The sequence below is a fragment of the Stenella coeruleoalba genome (assembly GCF_951394435.1).
Source record: "Stenella coeruleoalba genome assembly, chromosome: 18".
NCBI lineage: Eukaryota > Metazoa > Chordata > Mammalia > Artiodactyla > Delphinidae > Stenella > Stenella coeruleoalba.
The window spans coordinates 48435574-48456420 of NC_137164.1; the positions used below are offsets into that span (position 1 = coordinate 48435574).

At 37.9% G+C, this 20847-nt stretch overlaps 1 protein-coding gene across 3 annotated transcripts in view; it reads right to left on the reverse strand.

Moving 5' to 3' along the window:
- Nucleotides 1–20847, reverse strand: part of TBC1D4 (TBC1 domain family member 4) — a 221600-nt gene that overhangs the window by 185624 nt on the left and 15129 nt on the right. The window contains exon 1 of one of the 3 annotated variants that reach the window (XM_079903216.1): nucleotides 3382–3670. The exons of the other annotated variants lie outside the window; for them this stretch is intronic. The gene's annotated coding sequence lies outside the window, so the exon portion shown is untranslated. Of the gene's footprint in view, nucleotides 1–3381; nucleotides 3671–20847 lie in introns of those variants that run through there. 3 annotated transcript variants of the gene reach the window in all.

The window sequence follows — 20847 nt, forward strand, 5'->3', positions numbered from 1 at the left end:
ATATTACAAAGCAATATTAATCAAAACAGTATGATACCAGAATAAAAACAGACACATAGACCAATGGAACAGAAAAGAGCCCAGAAATAAACCCACACATATATGGTCAACTAATCTCTGACAAGAGCACCAAAAACATACAATGGAAAAAGGACAGTCTCTTCAATAAGTGGTACTGGGAAACTGGATATCCATATACAAGAGAATGAAACTGGACTTCTACCTTACATCACCCACATAAATTAACTCAAAATAAATTAAAGACTTAAATATGAAACCCAAAACTGTAAAACTCCTAGAAGAAAACAGAGGAAAACTCCTTGACATTGGCTTTGGCAACAATTTTTTTGGATATAACAACAAAATCACAGGTAACAAAAGCAGAAACAAACGAGTGGAACTATATCAAACTAAAACGGAAAGTGAAAAATCAACAAAATGAATATGCAACCTATAGAGTGAGAGAAAATATTTGCAAACCATATATCTGATGGGGGTTAATATCTCAAGTATACAAAAAACTGATACAACTCAATAGCAAAGAAACAAATCATTTGATTTTAAAATGGCAGAGTACCTGAATAGACACACACACACAAAGTAACTATTTAAGGTTATGGATGTGTTAATTAAATTGATTGAGGTATTCATTTCACAATGTGTACATACATTAAATCATCACATTGTGAACTTTGAATATAGACAAGTTTGTCAATTATACCTCAATAAAGCTGAAAAAAATAAAAGATAGAAATAAATTTTCACATAAATTCAATGTAACATTGCATCTGACGAAAGAAAGAGGCCTGTATCCCAGGTCATTCATTTATTCACTCAGTAAACTTTTATTATGCATTTACTCCATGCCAGGCCCTGTACTAGGTAGTGGGAATACAACAATGATTAAAATAGTCTCTGTAGAGGAGAATCACATAGTCTCAAAATAACGTCCCATAGCTTCTTTATTAATTGCAAAGGAAAACATTTACCTGTAGATGGAAAGATCTGGCAATACCACCTTAACCTAGTTATCAAATGCAGCATCACCAAAAACAGAACAAACGACATTTTAAGTGTCTACTGGTGCGATGAAATGGAAATAACACAATCTCACTTATTCAACGTTCTTGTCATAATGTTTAACCTCACTCTAACAGGAAATACAATCAGACAAACCAAACGGGGAGCATTCTATAAAAAAAAACTGGCCTGCGCTCTTCAAAACTATCAATATTATGAAAGATAAAAGGCAGTAGGGGCTTTTCTAGATTAAAGAAGACTAAAAAGTCATGACAACCAAATGTAAGGCATGTTCCTTAACTGAATCTTGGATTGGAGAAAAGCAATAAAGGACATTTCTGGGAAAACTGAAAAAAATTTGAATACAGACTGTATATAGATAACTTAACTGTTTCAATGTTAAATGTCTTGGCTGTAATAACAATAGGGTGGTTGTGAAATGGTTGAAAATGTCCTTATTTTTAAAAGAAACATGCTGACATATCATGACTACAACTTACTTTCAAATGGTTCAGCATTTAATAAAGGAGATAATACAAATGTCCCAAAATGTTAAAATTGGTGAATTTACACGAAGGGAATACTTAATTTTTTGAAATCAAGTTTAGAGTAAAAAATATATAGACCATGCCCATCAGCTTATAGTCTGATGCCACTATATTACCATAGCCTTCAGTTTTCTCTTCTAAAAATATTAAGCATTTTATTATATTAGAAAAAAGTGTTAATGATTATACCTAGTGCTTACAAATATGCAATGAAACTGGAATTCTCTTAAACTGCTAGTTGCACTGTAAATTAGCAAAACTTTAGGGAAATCAACTTAAAATAGGTGTATAGAACCAATAAAATCTACTCTAACCTTTTCATACTTACATTCTTGGTAATAAATTTAAATTTACCAAACATAAATAAGGAACTTTTTGCCTGTAAATATCCCCCAATTACTTCTAGGTTTGCCACACACCATCCACTGGCTGAAACAAGTAACCTCTGTAACCATGTGCAGTAGTTGTGTATCTTTGTGCACAGTGAGGTTTATACTTTATATCATCTATATACACCTCACCACATAAACATATAAAAAAGACTTCAGCCTTGAAACTATATTTCACTATTCACTTAAAACATACCCCTGGTCCAACCAGGCTCCCATCCCCTCTGGACCTGCTGACAGAGATCTTCTTAAGACTTCCTGCCAACCTCACATTCTGCCTTTTCCTAGTCAAAAAAAAGTATCTGGACTATTTGGAGGTCAAACAAGTAGAAGTCAAATATGTGTGATTCTGGTATACCTAAAATTTCTATCATCACCTCACAGAATAAGAGTGTGCCCTTAGCTTTTACTGAAGATTATTTCACAAAGAGTCATATTTAAAATGCTTCAGTATCCACTATAAAACTCCAGTCACTCGATGTCACATCAAGTCCCAAATGACAAATTTCATTTAGAACTGAGTGTTAAGAAAAACCGTTTCCACTGAGGAGCTGGTATTCTTCTCTTATCAGATGTACCTTATTGTTCTGCTGCTGGGAAGCCTAAGAATCAACCCTGACGTTGAATAAAAACAACATTAACATTTATAAATTACATACTAGCCTCCTTCTCCTTTCCTTGGTTCTGATCTTCCATTTCTATTTTATTAATAGTCTGTATTAGACACCATTTCCTAGCCCTTTTGAGAAAGAAGCCCAGTATAAATTTGGTAAATAAAGTTTTAAAGTATAATACAACATAGCGATGAAAATGTTTTAGAGATAGGCAGAGGTGATGGCTACACCACACTGTGAATGTACTAAATGCTACTGAATTATACATTCTATTTAAAATAGTTCCCTTTATTTTCTGTAAAGTTTACCTCAGTAAGAAAAGAGTACAGCATAATCCCAGCAAGTAGCATATGGTTAGCAGCCAAATAATCATATTACATTCTTCCCATCCTCCCTGTGGTGTGTGGACAGAAAACTAATCTGTCCTCTGCCATTTGTATTGCTTCTCCCTTCCTTCTACTCCTTTATGTTCTAGTATCATTTTCAACTGCTCAGTTTACATTAAAAATCCTTAAACATTCTCTTGGGCCAGCAATTTCTGAACAAGCCTGATTTTTGGACTCAAGAGAATTCTTTTTTTCAAAGGATGATTTTTAACAGAATCCCAGTATATAAAAATCAAATAAAACCAGCTGCTCTGGTTGAAGACAGTTTGTGAGGGGTCTAAGACCTCCAGACACTACAGCCCTGGTGGTCTTCCTCAGCTTACAACCACAGGCCACAGAGAAATCTGGAAGCAGACACTTTACAAGCAGAAAAAAGACTTTCATTTGACACTTCTAGAAAACCACAACTAAAATGTTATCTTACCTCCTGTGATCCAGATAATTACTTCACTCCTCCACTTCACCCACATATGAGGGATTGAAGTGTTTTAAGGTACAGTTTAATCTCTACCAGTTTCTCTGGTGAAAATTGCTTGTGGCAATTTGTAACAACTTTTATGGAACAGTTAGGCAATGGAATGTCGATTAATATTTAATCATAATAATTGACAGTTTCCCAGAAAACTATGAAACAAAGATGATTTTTCTATAAACTACTTACTCATTTTTATTGTTTTTACTGCTACAGTTAATAAAGGTTTCAAAGGATACTTTCTCATTTTTAAATTGGTGTTTTAATTCAGCTTTGCCAGTCAATGTGACAAGTTCTAGAAAGGTATGCTCATAGTTTTATAAAGATATGCTCATATCATATGTTCATAGCTTCTGAACACATGGAGCTTTCATATATTAATTTGGGTTTTTGGGTTATAAACTCCAAATGTCGTATCTTTACCTTCTATGGAGGAAGTACAAAAGTTAATCCAATTTCTCATTTCTGGGCAGACAACAGCATATACTGAGTAACTCCAGACATTATAAACTGATTATAAAACACCTGTAATAAATAGTGAGTTTATCTGGAAGAAAGTTTAAATGCAAACAGGTGCATACTAATGCAAGCAATTAAAATACAAAAATACAGTCAAATCTCAAGTAGCTGGTGTAATAAAAGCAGTCAGGAGGAAAGCTACAAAAAACTGGTCAAAATATGGTATAAAAGAGATTCACTTATTTAAAATTACATCCTGTATTTAAGAATTAATTTACAGGGCTTCCCTGGTGGCGCAGTGGTTGAGAGTCTGCCTGCTGATGCAGGGGACGCGGGTTCGTGCCCCAGTCCAGGAAGATCCCACATGCCGCTGAGCTGCTGGGCCCGTGAGCCATGGCCGCTGAGCCTGCGCGTCCGGAGCCTGTGCTCCGCAACGGGAGAGGCCACAACAGTGAGAGGCCCGCGTACCGCAAAAAAAAGAGAAAAGAATTAATTTACAGATGTCATCTAAAAATACTCGGTGCTTTGTGACCGCCTGGAGGGGTGGGATAGGGAGGGTGGGAGGGAGGGAGACGCAAGAGGGAAGAGATATGGGAACATATGTATATGTATAACTGATTCACATTGTTATAAAGCAGAAACCAACACACCATTGTAAAGCAATTATACTCCAATAAAGATGTAAAAAATAAAAAAATAAAAAATAAATGAAAAGATATATATATAAAGCTTATTCAAGTAGAACAGTTTAAAACACCAATGATTAATTGATTTGCTTGACAAGAAATGGCCAAATGTCAAAACAGTCATATTATCAGTTTCTCGGCTAAACACTCCTTTCAATATATATTACACATATATAATATACACTTTATATGTATATTATATATTATATTTATATTTAATATAGTCGTATGTTTACTAACATTTTTGTTTTATATTTTTATGTATTAAAAATATATACTAAATTATAATATAAATAACATTTTGTATTAAGTATTAGTATATTTATATATTTAATATAATATGCACAATATATAATAATATAGACTTAATATATACGTTACAAATAGGAAAAAAGTTGGACAAGGACAGTCCTAGCTGTATGCTTATAAGTAGCAGAAAAAAATTATCTACTGATTCTTAATTGTTGCATTTGATTATAGTAAAAATGTGCACATAATAATGGTTATTATTTTATAGAGTTATGTTTTATTTGTAGACACTCTGTAAGGCATTTTGCTTTTTCTCTAATAAGTAGGTTCTATTACCTCCATAACACAGACAAGAAAACTGAGCCTCAAACAAGTTAAGTAATTTATTCAAGGCCACATAACTAATGGCAGAGTAAAGTTCTAGAAATGTTAAAGAAATGATAACATAGTTCAGTTTTGCATACACCTAATAAAATAAGCCATACTATACCTTCAGGGGGAATAGAAGGGTCTATAATAAGAATTTGGCTGGCTTCTAAACCCTTGGAATTTCTCATGTAACAGGAGTATCCTTGTTATTCACAGTGGGCCCTTAAGACCATACTTGATGCTTAGGACATGCATGCTTCCAAGGTGACTTGTGGTAAACCCCTTAGAGAGTTTATGCTGCAAGAAGACTCACCAGAAGGACCAACCATATAATTAGAGGGTGGGGCTTTGTGATAACCTGAGAGGGGAGGGGGCTGGAGACTGACTTCAATTACATGCCCAGTGAGTCAATCATCATGCCTATGTAGTGAAGACTCAAGGAAAACTGGATGCTGAGGTTTTGGGTGAGCTTCCCTGGTTGGCAATACTCTGTGTATTGTCACATACTGACGTTCCAGGATGTAAATCAGAGTACTGAAGACATATCAGAAGAACGTAAAGTTACCAATTTTATCCTTTCTCTTTGCAATTTCCTGGTGGGGGAGGGGGCAGGAATGTAATATGATGTATCTGTTAAAAATTAAAGCAATATCAAAGGTGCTATCAAAAAGCCTAGCACTAAAGGGCTTGACAATTATTTCTGAAATTGTAAAGTAAAGGCAGGGGCAATATTAAAATGTGATACATGCATAGTCTCGGGAATGTTGCTATTACATTAAATGAAGTACACCTCTAGAGGAAAGACAACAAGTCTGACAGCACAAAATAATGAAGAAAAACAAGGGAAACAAAGCACAAGAAATGAATGGCAACTGCAGCCACTATGATGTAAAGTAGCAGCTCAATAAATACAGGTTTAATGAACCCATAAAATGACAATTATGAAAATATTAGCATTAGTAAATTGCAATCTTCTTTACGAAAAAAAAGCAAATTTTCAGGAAAATTATTTTCAAGTGCATTAAAACTCTTATCAGCTTGCACAAGTTTTATTCTTCGTATCTCCAATGTACCTGGCACAAATTAGCCACAGTAAATGACTTCTGATTTCTAATTAAATCTGAATTACATTGCTTTATGAATAGTATAAATAAAATTTTTAGGTAGACTGTTTTTTGTTTCCAAATATCTTTAAGCATTGAGATGCATACTTAGAGTTAAGCTGGCTACAAGATCTTCTTGGCTCTTCAAATCCAAATTCCCTAAGGATATCTAATAAACAAAACATTTCATATATCATAGCCTTTATTTTCAACACAATAATTCAATTATACAATTAAAACTCAAATTTGGATTTTTCACCAATTCACATTTTCCCTCCCAAATACTGCCAAATAATTGAGTTTCACTCAGACGTATTTAAACCAAGTTATTTAATTTTCTTGAAACTATATTAATTATAAGTATAGTAATGTATATGCTTCTACTAGGGAGAAGAAACATTTTCTGTTTTAAAAGATGCTCATTTAATGATGTGAACAAGAAAAAAATCACATGGGGATTCTGGAATCGCCAGCAATAAATAATGCAAAAATGAAAACAAAAGGAATGTTTTGTGAAATACAATTATTTCTAAAAATGCATCATAAAATAAATCTCAATTGTGATTTTTTAAAGTATATAATCCACCATTCCAAAATGTAGCTTAATCTACTCATATTATTTAATAAGGTTCTTTCTAGTTTTTTTTAAATTGATACAAATGTTAGCACAGATGTTCCACTTTAAATTTTTATGACTTCTCCTACAGTATATAAAAATATTGTTCATGTGAAATTAAAGTGTCATGCAAAAATTGCTTCCAACTTTTAACTCCAAGATTTTAAGTAAATGATACTATCACTTCCAAAATTAAACAGATTTTATCCTGCTATATTTATTCAGCTTCTAAAGAAAACATAGAAGCTGCTAGACTTTATTAAGCAATAGACAGCTTCAAACTGGCAGACTGCTTTTCAACAGAATTTATGGGGTGGTATCTGGCATGTTAGTACAAGGCTGACGCCAGATTCAGACAAGACCTGACAAGAGCCTGCAAGTCCCCCGTCCTTTTTCCCAGGGTTTACAATGATTTGACCTAAAGGTACACACCTTTAAAAGATATATTATGATCTGCAAAGTACTTTACATAATTACATTGGAAACGTGCTCAAATATAACCTTTTACATCTGTCAGATTCCTCTACCTATTCCCAAACTGTTACTTCAAATTTGAAAATTAAGTACTCTCTAAAAAATGCAAACATGAACACCTGTTTTCCCTAATTAAATATATGGCTACTTTTTTATCTACTTCTGATTCTTTTCAGAAAATATGAATTGGTGAGGAATCCAAATTTAAGTTTTAAGTGTCTAATTTAGAGAAGTTAGAGAAAGTAAAGGCTGTTTCTATGTAACTAATCAAGAAGATCAAAATATCTGGTGTTCCCTCCCTCCTATCCTGTCTTTCAAATTACACTGGCTCACTGAAAACTGAAAGAGCTTTCTTAATCAACCTTCCCGTACATAAGTTAATGAATGAACCCTGGCTCTCAGTGCCTCTGTAAAACATGCATGTCCTGTATGCCCAGAGCCCCCAGTCAACTAGTATTTAGGGCCCACCCTCCATGCGGAAAGTTTTCTGTCCCCCTAGTTGAATGCTATGCTTATAAGTCAACTGTGTCTGTCCCTAGTCCTCTTTGTACTCATTATACAGCTATTAGAATCATACTCAAGTAATTACAATGTAAACTGATAAGATATGAGTTCTAAATGAAAAAAAAACGTGTCTTAAAGGACTGAGACAAGTCACTAAAACAAAAAACTGTTGTCAAATCAAGTATAGAGGAAACAGCCATAAAGGAAAATGAGAAAAACTGTAGGATGACTTGGCAGTCAAACCAATTCACAAGTGTTTTTACATTCCGACTCCATTTTAAAGGGCTCTTTAAAGTGTGATTTAGTCAAAAAATAGAAAAAAGACTCCACTCCCATTACATACCCATTTGCAAAGCAACGGCCTTGACGTGGACCTACCTCAAAAGTTTAGCAAATGGTTGGCTTTACTTTTCTTGACATATTCTTTGATGTAGAAATGTTCTCCATCTTAATATGGATGGTGATCCCATGAGATATATATACCTCAACTTAAGACTTAAGTTAATTGACTGATTGTTAATTAATACCGACAGATCTTAAGGGTTAACCAGGGTTTCTTGACCTTAGCACTGTTGATATTTTGGACAAGATAATTCTTTGTTTGTGGGAGGAGGTCCTGTTCACTGTTGAGTAGGTATCTGTAACACCCACAGCCCTAGTATGACAACCAAAAATGTCTCCAGACATTGCCAAATGCCCCCTGGGGGATAAAAACCCACTCCCCTCCCCAGTTGAGAACCACTAGGTTGAACTCCTGGTCTAACAAGGAGAATACAGTAAACCTTTCTTATGACTTCTCAAAGTCTGAATCAGAGTACAATCAGACCATGACTTAGTAATAAAAACTAGAATCCTTGACCTACAAGGATAGAGGAATTTAAAAGGCTTTTATTTGTCACAAGCAATAGTTATCCAAGTTGCCTGATCACAAGAAGTACTTGGGATGCTTATAAACATGAATTCCAAGGTGTTTTCCCTAGAAATAAGGTAGGTCTGGGGTGAGGTCTAGAAATCTAAATTGTCTAACAAGCACCTCAGGTGATTTTTTTTATAAACATGCAAGTCAGAGAACAGTAATCTAAGACTGCTATATTTAACGTATATACCTTAGGTAGAAAATGTTTTGGCTATATTGCATGACAAAAATTCTGAACATTTCCAAAAGCATAATAACTAAGACTTTCTCTTTTTAGCTCATACCTAAAAAAATAAAATAACAATCTACTAAAGCTGAAACACTGGGCATAGAAGCTGTCTAATATTTTGAGAAAGGCCAAACAAGTGACTGAGGACTCCCCTAGGGACCCAGGAGACAGACACCATCTCCGGATTGCAAGACCTTGCCTTTCAAACCTAGGGCAGTAGAAAGAAAGCCCTATGTAAACTTAAACTGGGATCCTGTTTCCAATAAAGCTTTTAGCCATTCTTTTGCCTCAACAATCTCCCTACTTACCTCCACCACTGCCCTATCTCTCATCACAATCTGTACCGCAACACCCCGCTTTCCACAAGTCCCTCTAATGACCAGCTAGCTCACTCGTTCTGGACACCTGCTCGTACCAGCGGAGCGGGCTCTCGGGCTGGGCATGCTCAGTGATGGGCTCCAGTCCCAGCCAGAAGCAGATCTTTTTTAAACCGCCTGGAGCAAGCACTGCCTTAGCTTCAAGGTCGTCTTCTTTTCAGTAGTTCTTTGTGTTCAGTTCTCAACTGCTCTTCACACTTCTCTGCTTTTCCCTTCCCCCAACGCTGACCAGATAACCTGTTCATTCCCACTTTCATCTGATCTCTGACCTATTACCTTGCCTTCATTTCTCTAACTGGGTTTCCCACACATTGTCTGGCGTTGCTTTCTATGGTTCCTCATAAAGGTGTGTTTTTATGCCTGGCCACTCCAATTTAATCACAACACTGTACTAACAATAATAATAATGGACTGCTATCACATGAGCGTTTCCTCCGTTGCAGGTATTATGCTAAATGCTTTACGTGAATTGTTACATCTCACTTCCTTTTTATAATTCTGTAGGGCAGATACAAATATTATTCCTTTCATAGAAGAGGGAAAGAGATTCAGAAGAAGTACTTTGCTAGTTGTCCCAATTCCATGTGGTCTCTGTGCTCTGGCACTGCCTTTTTTCTTGCTTTTCTTCCTCCAAAATACATGTATTTTCTCCATCCCACTTCCCCATACCTCTCCTCTTCTGTATAAATATAACATCTTTTACCCAGTTCTCTACTGAGGACCTATATGCTTTCTCCGTGTTCTTTTTCTTAAAACAGTGGTAGTACCACTCGCTGTCTTTAATTATTTAACATTTTTCCTGCGTGTCTGTTCTCTTCCAAAAGCAATATAAACCTCTAAGGCCCAGGTCGACTGTCACACTTCTTACACCCCTGGATATAGCACAGTCCTACTCAGAACAAACACTCTAAAACAACAACAAAAGTATATGTTCTGTTGAAATCATTTCAACAAAGCATATAATGAATGCCGAATACGTATTAGTCAATACGTCAGATGCTAAAGACAGAAAAATGGCATTGTCTCTACCTTCAATGAGTTTACAGACTAGTGGTAGAGAAAGGCTTGCAAATGAACACTAAGAATATGACACAACTTCCCTAATAAAGGAGTATGGGAGCCACAGAGGAAGAAGCAACCTTCACCTGGGGGCTGGGGGTTGACATCAAAGATTTTACAGCAGAAATGACTTCAGTAGCTTTTGTGATGATTAGAACCCCACAGCACCAGGATGGTGGATAAGAGGATATTCCCAACAAAAAGACCAGCGTGTGAACATAAAGATGTGAAAGGCCAGGTGGGCATGAGGAATAGTGAGAAGTTTCGAGAGGCTGGAACGCAGAGCTGGAGTACAGGGTGGTGGTGGTGGGGGGCAGCGGGAAGGGGCAGAAGTGAAGCCATGTTAAGGAGTGTGGGCGTTCTCAGAGTAACCAGGTTAGACATCAAAAAGGAGAGAAACAAGGACTGAAGTATACGGTTGGACCAAAATTACCCCATTGATGACTAGAGTCTTACAGACGGGACACTAGCGCTGTGCGAGGCTAAGCTGCACCCATTCGGAGTGCTTCCATGAGGAGTCAACATGATTTTTCATCATCACCTTCAATACCACGCTGATTACTTAAGCCACTAGAGCTTACAAAAGAGAGCATCTAAAACTCTGCTCTATGGGAATTCCCCGGTGGTCCAGTTGTTAGGACTCTGCACTTCCACTGCTGGGGGCCAAGGTTCAATCCCTGGTCCAGGAACTAAGATCCTGCATGCCGCATAGTGAGGCCAAAATATAAAATAAAATAAAATTCTGGGCTTCCCTGGTGGTGCAGTGGTTGGGAGTCCGCCTGCCGATGCGGGGGGTGCGGGTTCGTGCCCCGGCCCGGGGGGATCCCGCATGCCGCGGAGCGGCTGGGCCCGTGGGCCGTGGCCACTGGGCCTGCGCGTCCGGAGCCTGTGCTCCACGGCGGGGAGGCCGTGGCAGTGAGAGGCTCACGTACCACACACACACAGAAAAATAATAAATAAATAAAATAAAATTCTGCTGTATGTTTGGGGGCCAGTGAGTGTCTGTACCACAAAAAGTAAGCAGCAAAGCAATCAGGAGCTCATTATCAGTTTACTACTGCATTTTTAAAACCTTTTTTACACCTCTTAGAATGTATAATACACAATGGCCTAAAAGAAATGTACATGATAACTTAAAAGAAAAAACGTTTAGGGACTTCCCTTGGTGGCACAGTGGTTAAGAATCCGCCTGCCAATGCAGGGGACACGGGTTCGAGCCCTGGTCCGGGAATATCCCGCATGCAGCGGAGCAACTAAGCCCGTGAGCCACAACTACTGAGCCCGCATGCCACAACTACTGAAGCCAGTGTGCCTAGAGCCTGTGCTCCACAACAAGAGAAGCCACTACAATGAGAAGCCCACACACCACAACAAAGGGTAGCTCCCGCGCACAGCAATGAAGACCCAACGCAACCATAAATAAATAAATAAATTTATAAAAAAAAAAAAAAGAAAGAAAAAAGGTTTAAAGACTATATATGTTTAATAGTTCCTCACCGCATTCCAGAAAGGACTCCAAGTGAAGGACTGTCTGTGGATTTCAATTACCACATGCTCTGGAGCTCCCATTTCCATATATAAAGGAGCTATAAATCTCTTTAATACTACAGCTTCAAAAAAGTACTAGGTACTATAAACTTTGTAGCTCTACCACGCTGTTCTTCTGAAGTGGCATGATTACATTTCTGGGCAACTTGGAAATCACCATGAAGTCATTTAAAGAAATTTTTAACTTGATTAAACCAATAAATGCCACATTCTTTATAGAAATTTAAGAATGACAGAAAAACCACCATCATTAAAATTTCCTAATCACCAAGTTCTTCACTGCTACATCTAGATAGATGTATTGACTTTAAAAAGTCTCAGACAAATTAAGAGTCACATTTCATTAAGGAATATAAACATACAGAAAACCTTAAGTCTTAATTATCTGCCATTTTTCTCTAAACCCTAGAACCAGGCCCTGAAATTTCTGCATTCCTGGAGACTAACTGCTGATCTCACATCAAGGGATACGGAGAAGCCCAACAGATGTGTATTCTCTAAAGACCTTTCGAACATAATTAACACAAAATTATGCTACTATCCCTGTTGATCTGTTTCTGTAGAAACCTCTTATTCCGGGGCGCTAACTCGCTAATCTTACACTTGATTAGCCTCAACCAATATTTGCTAATGGCCATGGTGGAGCTGATAACAATGGTGGTGACAAGGAAATTTAAACACTCTGACAACTACAAGGTTTTCATGCTTCCACTGTATAACACATAACCAAAACTCACCTCTAAAAATCCTACACTGATACCATTATTGTTTTTGCTTTTCTCCAATGGACGAATGTTTAAATATAAAAGTCAGTTCAATTAGGGATAGCAGATTGAAGCAGAGGAACAAACGCAAATGTGCCCAATGTTCTAAAGCTTAATATGACACCTAAGATAACTACCAAAGTGTATATCACCTCAAAAATAATAAATAAGCAAAGAGAATAGTGTTATATTTACGTCTTGCTTTCTTTCTGGGGAAGATAAGCAGAAACCTATCTCTCAGGAGGTAGAAGAGTTAATATGCTGCTTCCTTCCAGCACAACTAAATTTTCTCCTTTCACCACTCATAAACCTATGAGGGTAGAGGCTGGGGAAAAAGAGATGTGGCAAAGCAGAGATGAACTTCCCCCAAAATGCCTGAAGCGTCATTTTCCAAAGCCGAGAGAATCATTACCACCTTCCTCCAATTGCCTGGCTGCCAATGCAGCCCCAAATGGCCATAAATAAAACATTAATTAAATTAATTAGAGCAATTGCTTCCTGCAGAGCATCTCTTTATTTGGGGCCCTGTGTCAGCCCTGGAGCCAGTACTACCCTCCTTGGCTCACCCCCACCCCAGACCTCTCACCTCCCTACTGCTTATAGCAAGGCTCCTAATTATGCTTCAGTATGTCCTTGACTGATTTCTTCTCCAAGACACCTTCTCACTGTTGACGAGAGACATCATCCCCTGCTATCCTATTCTCTAACTTCGGCAGAGCATGAGTAATAATGTCCACACAATGACAAGAGACCACAACCCTTGACTGGAGGCTGATCGGCCACCTGATTTCTCCTGGGATTGCCCAGCTGCTGAAACAGAAAGTGATACTGTAACTGCTCTTCAAGTAACAGGTGCTCTAATAACCATCAATCAAGCACCTAAGCATTTGGTAACTGTTAATATACTCATAATATCTCCAACATGCCATGAGTCAAAGACAGTGTTTTGATTATCACTCTAGAAAGAAAACGTCATAACAATTTGACTAGAGGTAGTATCAAGAAGCAGTAGCATCCTGATGGCAGCTGAGGCATTTTAACAAGACTGTGCTGTGGCCACCCCTACTGTACGTGCTGTTTCCTGGGCTTAAATTAACTGAAGCTGGTTCCTGGAGTTGTAATCAAACACCCTATACAGGGGGAGCGCTGCTCGTGTAAGGTGCAGGCGGGCGCCGGTGTGCACAGAGGCCACGGCTCGCTGGGCAGCTTCCAACTACCCAGTGGCCAAGATAGCCGTGTGGCTGACAGGGTCTTGGTGCTCCGGCCCGGTGTCAGGGCTGTGACTCTGAGGTGGGAGAGCCAAGATCAGGACACTGGTCCACCAGATAACTCCTGGCTCCATGTAATATCAAACGGCGAAAGCGCTCCCAAAGATCTCCGTCTCAATGCCAAGACCCAGCTCCACTCAACGACCAGCAAGCTCCAGTGCTGGACACCCCATGCCAAACAACTAGCAAGACAGGAACACAACCCCATCCATTAGCAGAGAGGCTGCCTAAAATCATAATAAGTTCACACACACTCCAAAACACACCACTAGACGTGGTCCTGCCCACCAGAAAGACAAGATCCAGCCCCACACACTAGAACACAGGCACCAGTCCACTCCACCAGGAAGCCTACACAACCCACTGAACCAACCTTACCCGCTGGGAGCAGGCACCAAAAACAGCAAGAACTAGGAATCTGAAGCCTGTGAAAATGAGACCCCAAACACAGTAAGTTAAGTAAAATGAGAAGACAGAGAAACACACAGCAGATGAAGGAGCAAGGAAAAAACCCACCAGACCAAACAAATGAAGAGGAAATGGGCAGTCTACCTGAAAAAGAATTCAGAGTAAGGACAGTAAAGATGATCCAAAATCTTGGAAACAGAATGGAGAAAATACAAAAAATGTTTAACAAGCACCTAGAAGAACTAAAGAACAAACAAACAATAATGAACAACACAATAAATGAAATTAAAAATTCTCTAGAAGGAATCAATAGCAGAATAACTAAGGCAGGAGAACAGATAAGTGACCTGGAAGATAAAATAGTGGAAATAACGACCACAGAGCAGAATAAAGAAAAAAGAATGAAAAGAATTGAGGACACTTTCAGAGATCTCTGGGACAACATTAAACACACCAACATTCAAATTATAGGGCTCCCAGAAGAAGAAGAGAAAAAGAAAGGGACTGAGAAAATATTTGAGAGATTATAGTTGAAAACTTTCCTAGCATGGGAAAGGAAATAGTCAATCAAGTCCAGGAAGCACAGAGAGTCCGATAGAGGATAAATCCAAGGAGAAACACTCCAAGACACACATTAATCAAACTATAAAAAATTAACTACAAAGAAAAAGTATTAAAAGCAGCAAGGGAAAAGCAACAAATAATATACAAGGGAATCCCCATAAAGTTAACAGCTGATCTTTCAGCAGAAACTCTGCAAGCCAGAAGGGTGTGGCAGGACATACTTAAAGTGATAAAAGGGAAAAATCTACAACCAAGATTACTCTACCCAGAAAGGATCTCAGTCACATTCGACAGAGAAATTAAAACTTTTACAGACAAGCAAAAGCTAAGAGAATTCAGCACCACCAAATCAGCTTTACAACAAATGCTAAAGGAACTTCTCTAGGCAGGAAACACAAGAGAAGGAAAAGACATACAATAACAAACCGAAAACAATTAAGAAAATGGTAATAAGGACACACATATTGATAATTACCTTAAATGTAAATGGACTAAATGCTTCAACCAAAAGATACAGACTGGTGGAATGGATACAAAAACAAGACCTATATGTATGCTGCCTACAAGAGACCCACTTCAGACCTAGTAACACATACTGACTGAAAGTGAAGGGATGGAAAAAGATATTCCATGCAAATGGAAATCAAAAGAAAGCTGGGGAAAAAAAAAAAAAAAGAAAGAAAGCTGGAGTACGAATTCTCATATCAGACAAATTAGACTTTAAAATAAAGAATATTAGAAAACGTATGGACACCAGGGGAGAAAGCGGGAGGGTGGGGGCATTGTGGGGATGGGGTGAATTGGGACTTTGGGATTGACATATATACACTGATATGTATAAAACAGATAACTAAAAAGAACCTGCTGTATAAAAAATAAATAAATAAAATTTTTTTTAAAAAGGCTATTACAAGAGACAAAGAAGGACACTACATAATGATAAAGGGATCAATCTAAGAAGAAGATATAGCAATTGTAAATATTTATGCACCCAACATAGGAGCACCTCAATACATAAGGCAAATACTAACAGCCATAAAAGGGGAAATCGACAGTAACACAATCAAAGTGGGGGACTTTAACACCCCACTTTCACCAATGCACAGATCATCCAAAATGAAAATAAACAAGGAAACACAAGCTTTAAATGATACATTAAAAAGATGGACTTAATTGATATTTATAGGACATTCCTTCCAAAAACAACAGAATACACTTTCTTCTCAAGTGCTCATGGAACATTCTCCAGGATAGATCATATCTTGGGTCACAAATCAAGGCTTGGTAAATTTAAGAAAATTGAAATCATAATAAGTATCTTTTCTGACCACAACGCTATGAGACTAGATATCAATTACAGGAAAAAAAATCTGTAAAAACTACAAACACATGGAAGCTAAACAATACAATACTTAATAACCAAGAGATCATTGAAGAAATCAAAGAGGAAATCAAAAAATACCTAGAAACAAATGACAATGAGAACATGACGACCCAAAACCTATGGGATGCAGCAAAAGCAGTTCTAAGAGGGAAGTTTATAGCAACACAATCCTACCTCAAGAAACAAGAACCCTCTCAAATAAACAACCTAACCTTACACCTAAAGCAATTAGAGAAAGAAGAACAAAAAAACTCCAAAGTTAGCAGAAGGAAAGAAATCATAAAAATCAGATCAGAAATAAATGAAAAAGAAATGAAGGAAATGATAGCAAAGATCAATAAAACTAAAAGCTGGTTCTTTGAGAAGATAAAGTTGATAAACCATTAGCCAGACTCATTAAGGAAAAAAAGGAAGAAAACTCAAATCAACAGAATTAGAAATGAAAGAGGAGAAGTAACAATTGACACTGCAGAGATACAAAGGATCATAAGAGATTACTACAAGCAACTATATGCCAATAAAATGGACAACCTGGAAGAAATGGACAAATTCTTAGAAATGCACAACCTTCCGAGACTGAACCAGGAAGAAATAGAAAATATAAGCAGACCAATCACAGGCACTGAAATTGAGACTGCGATTAAAAATCTTCCAACAAACAAAAGTCCAGGACCAGATGGCTTCACAGGCGAATTCTATCAAACATTTAGAGAAGAGCTAACACCTATCCTTCTCAAACTCTTCCAAAATACAGCAGAGGGAGGAACACTCCCAAACTCATTCTATGAGGCCACCAACACCCTGATACCAAAACCAGACAAAGATGTCACAAAGAAAGAAAACTACAGGCCAGTGTCACTGATGAACACAGATGCAAAAATCCTCAACAAAATAGTAGCAAACAGAATCCAACAGCACATTAAAAGGATCATACACCATGAACAAGTGCGGTTTTAAAGGTGAGGACTATAGCATAGGAGACAGCATTTCAGATAGCTCTGAGAAACTGCTCCAAAGAGGTGGAGAGGAAGGTCAATATATATGTGATTTTGGTGAAAGAGGATTCAACTCAGGTCTTTGTGACTCTAAAACATATTCTTTCCACTACTAAATCACATTCTATCCCTGGAATTTACTTTTGTAATTTACTTTTGTTGTCATATCAAAATATACTTAAAAATCAGTATAGATCACTTAGGTGTTCATAATCTGGATTTCTGAGAAATAGTTTAATTTGACAGATACCCAATTACACTGGTAGTATTTCTCAAAATAAAGTCACTTAAAATGACTTCCAGTGAGACTGATAGCCATTGATGCTCTGGTTGCCCTGGTTATGTGGACACTGATTTCCCATGACAGTGATAGCCGTTGCCTTTGGTTGCCCTTGTTATCCCAGTAATCAAGGATTATTCAATATATGCAAATCAATGAATGTTATACACCATATTAACAAATTGAAGGAGAAAAAGCATATAATCATCTCAATAGATGCAGAAAAATCTTTCAACAAAATTCAACACTGATTTATGATAAAAACCCACCAGAAAGTAGGCATAGAGGGAAATTACCTCAACATAATAAAGGCCATATAGGACAAACCCACAGCCAACATCGTTCTCAATGGTGAAAAACTGAAACCATTTCCACTAAGATCAGGAACAAAACAAGGTTGCCCACGCTCACCACTCTTATTCAACATAGTTTTGGAAGTTTTAGCCACAGCAGTCAGAGAAGAAGAAGAAATAAAAGGAATCCAATTTGGAAAAGAAGAAGTAAGCTGTCACTGTTTGCAGATGACATGACACTATACATAGAGAATCCTACAGATGCTACCAGAAAACTACTAGAGCTAATCAACGAATTTGGCAAAGTAGCAGAATACAAAATTAATGCACAGTAATCTCTTGCATTCCTATACACTAATGATGAAACATCTGAAAAAAGAAATTAAGGGAACACTACCATTTATCATTGCAACAAAAAGAATAAAATACCTAGGAATAAACCTACCTAGGGAGACAAAAGACCTGTATGCAGAAAACTATAAGACACTGATGAAAGAAATTAAAGATGATACATACAGATGGAGAGATATACCATGTTCTTGGATTGGAAGAATCAACATTGTGAAAATGACTATACTACCCAAAGCAATCTACAGATTCAATGCAATCCCTATCAAACTACCAATGGCATTTTTCACAGAACTAGAACAAAAAATTTCACAATTTGTATGGAAACACAAAAGACCCCTAATAGCCAAAGCAATCTTGAGACAGAAAAACGGAGCTGAAGGAATCAGGCTCCCGGACTTCAAACTATACTACAAAGCTACAGTAATTAGAACAGTATGGTACTGGCACAAAAACAGAAAGATAGATCAATGGAACAGGATAGAAAGCCCAGAGATAAACCCACACACATATGGTCACCTTATTTTTGATAAAGGAGGCAAGAATATACAATGGAGAAAAGACAGCCTCTTCAATAAGTGGTGCTGGGAAAACTGGACAGCTACATGTAAGAGAATGAAATTAGAACACTTCCTAACACCATACACAAGAATAAACTCAAAATGGATTAAAGACCTAAATGTAAGGCCAGACACTATCAAACTCTTAGAGGAAAACATAGGAAGAGCACCCTATGACATAAATCACTGCAAAATCCTTTTTGACCCATCTCCTAGAGAAATGGAAATAAAAACAAAAATAAACAAATGGGACCTAATGAAACTTAAAAGCTTTTGCACAGCAAAGGAAACCATAAACAAGACAAAAAGACAACACTCAGAACGAGAGAAAATATTTGCAAATGAAGCAAGTGACAAAAGATTAATCTCCAAAATATACAAGCAGCTCATGCAGCTCAATATCAAAAAAAAAACAAACAACCCAATCCAAAAATGGACAGAAGACCTAAACAGACATCTCTCCCCAGAAGATATACAGATTGGCAACAAACACAAGAAAGGATGCTCAACATCACTAATCACTAGAGAAATGCAAATCAAAACTATAATGAAGTATCACCTCACACCGGTCAGAATGACCATCATCAAAAAGTCTACAAACATGGGGCTTCCCTGGTGGCACAGTGGTTGAGAGTCTGCCTGCCGATGCAGGGGACACGGGTTCGTGCCCCGGTCCGGGAAGATCCCACATGTTGCAGAGCAGCTGGGCCCGTGAGCCATGGCCGCTGAGCCTGCGCGTCCGGAGCCTGTGCTCCGCAACGGGAGAGGCGACAACAGTGAGAGGCCTGCGTACCACAAAAAAAAAAAAAAAAAAAAGTCTACAAACAATAAATGCTGGACAGGGTTTGGAGAAAAGGGAACCCTCTTGCACTGTTGGTGGGGATGTAAATTGATACAGCCACTATGGAGAACAATGGAGGTTTGAACAATGGAGAACACTATGGAGGTTCCTTAAAAAACTAAAAATATAATTACCCTATGACCCAGCAATCCCACTACTGGGCCTATACCCGGAGAAAACCATAATTCAAAAAGAGTCATGTACCACAATGTTCATTGCAGCACTATTTACAGTAGCCAGGACATGGAAGCAACCTAAGTGTCTATCGACAGATGAATGGATAAAGAAGATGCAGCACATATATACAATGTTTCTAAAAGAAAACAAAACAAACCAGAAAACTGGTTCTGATGAACCCAGAGGCAGGACAGGAATAAAGACACAGATGTAGAGAATGGACTTGAGGTCATGGGGAGGGTGAAGGGTAAGCTGGGAAGAACTGAGAGAGTGGCACGGACATATATACACTACCAAATGTAAAATAGATAGCTAGTGGGAAGCAGCCGCAGAGCACAGGGAGATCGACTCCGTGCTTTGTGACCACCTGGAGGGGTGGGATAGGGAGGGTGGGAGGCAGATGCAAGAGGGAGAGGATATGTGGATATATGGATACGTATAGCTGATTCACTCTGTTATACAGCAGAACCTAACACACTATTGTAAAGCAATTATACTCCAATAAAGATGTTAAAAAAAACAAAAAAACCTATACAGGAAGGGGCCTTACATTCCTTAACGCAGTGGTTCCCCAAATCTAAACTGCATATAAGTGCCAAGCTGGCTGCATCCCAGCTCCCAGTTTTTAAATAGATTTCCAGGTCCTACCCTAGAGATTCTGACGCAAGGTATCTGGGAGGGGCCCAAGGATCTAGTAGATTGTATACTTTCTGAAACTCCCCACAGGTTCTTATGTGCAACTGGGTTGAAAAACACCCTCAGATCACCCTCCCCACCCCCTGCTGAGACTGATTTCATTAGCCCCAGTGTTGGTGAAAATGGTTGCCAGGGGTCTAAAAATCATAATTTCTGATGGAAGGATGTAATCTCTCTTAGGAATATTCGGTCAGAAAAAGAAATCACTGCTAACATCCAGCCTTCTCATTTTACAAATGAGATTTTTGCCC